General features: G+C 44.0%; 1 protein-coding gene and 1 pseudogene across 16 annotated transcripts in view; one reads left to right on the top strand and one right to left on the bottom strand.

Annotated features, from left to right (window-relative positions):
* Positions 1-2978, bottom strand: part of LRRFIP2 (LRR binding FLII interacting protein 2) — a 114144-nt gene that overhangs the window by 71183 nt on the left and 39983 nt on the right. The window lies entirely within an intron of this gene.
* LOC105978747 lies at positions 456-1217 on the top strand (annotated as a pseudogene).

Below are 2978 nucleotides of genomic sequence, written 5' to 3'. Positions count from 1 at the left end.
GGGGCTCATACAACTCTTATCACAATCCATACGTACATCCATTGTGTCAAGCACATTTGTACATTTGTTGCCATCATCATTCTCAAAAGTACTGCCTAAATTAGAGGGGAAAAAACCTATTTGGTGCCCCCTGACAACTAAAACTTTTTGTACTATGGCCCATCATCCAGGATAAAGTATAAGTATCTGCTTTCCCAGCCTTCTGCAGGGGGTGGTATTGCCCACTCTGGGAAACCATGATCTGTAAGGACCAAAATCTGGTAAACCTATCTAGAACACTTACTAGGAAAATACACATTCACGATTTTGCATGGAAATTTAAGGCTTCATGTCCCGCTACTTCTTAATCCTATTCACATGCCAAGTTGCAAAACTCTGCAAGAGGAAGTACTTGCAAAAACTTAATAACTTTAAAGAAAGTTCACATTTAAGTGAGATGCAGCTGGGTGGGCACCATGGCCGGGAGCACCAAGACCAAGGTGGCGAAGCACAAGATTCAGGTTCTGCAACAACAGGCTAGTGATGCTGAGGGGAGGGGCGAGTGCCTCCAGCAGAAGCAGAAGGGGAAAGGCAGCCCAGAACTGGCTGAGGCTCAGGTGGCCTCCTTGAACCGTTGGATCCAGCTGGTTAAAGAGCTGGACCTCGCTCAGGAGCGCCTGGCCACCGCTCTGTAAAAGCTGGAGGAGGTAGAGAAGGCTACTGATGAGAAAGGCATGAAGCTTATTGAGAACAATGCCTTAAAAGGTAAAGAAAAGCTGGAACTCAAGGAAATGCAACTCAAGGAAAATGAAGCACACTGCAGAAGAGGCTGATGGGAAGTCCAGGGAGGTAGCTCATAAGTTGGCAATTACTGAAGGGGACCTGGAATCCACAGAGGAGAGAACTGAGCGAGCAGAGTCCCATTGCTGAGGGATAGATGAGCAGCTCAGATTAAAGGACCAGAACATAACGTGTTTGAGTGCTGCTGCAGAAAGGTTCTCCAAAAGGAAGAGGAAAACGAGGAAGAGAATCTTACTGATAAGCTCATGGAGGCAATACCCATGCACGAAAAGACAACTGATGATTTGGAAAATAAACTCTAATGCACTAAAGAAGAGCACCTCTGTACACAAAGGATGCTGGACCAAACGCTGCTGGACCTGAATGCAATGAAGAACACCCCATCCCCACCCTACCACTCTCACCCTGGGGCCAGCCTGCCCAAAGCTGACCTTTAAAATGAGGACTGAGTTTTAACTGGAAGGCTGCTTTCTCCTTGCATCAGCCACCCCAGCCCACCCTTTCCTCTGCCAAACTCTCTCTGCCTCCCCCCAGAAATCCCAACTGGACTAGGGACTGAGCATCCTTGGGAACAATGTTTACGGAAACATCAGCACAGTACAAGTGTCTTTAGAAGTATGTTGTGATGTATGCATTTTGTAATTACGATTTTTTTTGTTACAGCTACCATACATAAAACATTCCAAATTAATGCTACTGCTCTGAAGCAGCCCTTGAATCCCTCTTTATTTTTGGAAGGCAATTTTCTAGTTTAATGCATATCATCTTCTCCAGAGAGAATAGCCAAAAGTCTGAGGCTGCCTTACTGAGAGTCTGACACAGTCCAGCCACAACCCCAGCTTCAGCCAAACAAAAAGGTGACTCCACGAAAGGTTAGCCAGAAGGGGAAAAAAAGGTGGACACATTGAGCCTCTACTCAAGTACTCCCTTAACACAAGAACACTTTGTTCTAGTAACCTTACATTCCATGATGCTCACCTTCCCGACAAGATTGCTGAAGACAAAGTGGGTGCATAAGCAAATGTGGTGAAGAAAGCTGATGGTGCCCGGCTATCAAAAGAGATAGCATCTGGGGTCTTAAAAGCTTGAAGATGAAGAAGCAGCCATCTAGCTGAGAAACAACAAAGCCCACGTGGAAGAAGCACACCAGTCTGTGCGATCATGAGGTGTCGATGGGATCAGGTATCAGGCATCTAAGACCCAGAATAAAAAATATTATCAATGTGAATGAGGGGGGAGCATGAAGTGGAGAACCCAAAACCCATCTGTAGACAACTGGACATCCCCTTACAGAAGGGTCACAAGGAAGAGATGAGCCGCTCAAGGTGCAGTATAGCACTGATGAAGCATATAACTTTCCTCTAGGTCTTTAATGTTTCCTCTCTCCTCCTCCCCCCCACTATCATGACCCCAATTTTACCTTACAAGTCTGGCTAGACCAGAGCATGTAGCATGTACACAGGTACACAGATAACAGCTGGGAACACAGGGAATCCAGGACAGATAAACCCCTCAGGACCAATAATGGCAGTAGCCATATCAAGAGGGGAAGGGGAAGGTGGGGGGAGAAGACCAATCACAGTGGTCTACCTACAACCCCCTCCCAGGGGGATGGACAACAGAAATGTGGCTGAAAGGAGACATCGATCAGTGTAAGACATGAAAAAATAATAATTTATAAATTATCAAGGGTTCATGAGGGAGGGAGGGGAAAAATGAGAAGCTGATACCAAGGGCTCAAGTAGAAAGAAAATGTTTTGAAAATAATGATGGCAACAAATGTAAAAATGTGCTTGATGCAATGGATGGATGTATGGATTGGGATAAGAGTTGTACGAGCCCCCAATAAAACGATTTAAAAAATATAATAATAAAATAAATAAATAATCAGAAATTTTTTCAAAATAAGAATGGGGGATAAAAAAAGAACAGATGTTAGTGCCGTTTTGTAGTATTAAAAGACATTGTTGTGTCTTTTAAAAAAAAACTCCTCTTCCCACTCAGCTTCCCCTTTTAGAGAAGTTTCTTTGAGGTATATTGGATAATCCTGTAGCGTATTGGCTTAACATGTACTCTCCTTCGGTGTGGTCTCATTGGAGTGCCAACTGGCAGAGGGAGAAACCAATAGTACAACTGTTTGATATTGAAAATTGACAAGTATCTTTTTGAAATAAAGAAATCATTCCTCAAAAAAAAAA

This window comes from Echinops telfairi, unplaced genomic scaffold (assembly GCF_000313985.2).
Source record: "Echinops telfairi isolate 266 unplaced genomic scaffold, ASM31398v2 ScPeMD7_7420;HRSCAF=8458, whole genome shotgun sequence".
Classification (NCBI taxonomy): domain Eukaryota; kingdom Metazoa; phylum Chordata; class Mammalia; order Afrosoricida; family Tenrecidae; genus Echinops; species Echinops telfairi.
The sequence above is the reverse complement of the archived record's forward strand: the minus strand, read 5'-3'. Positions and strand labels throughout refer to the sequence as shown.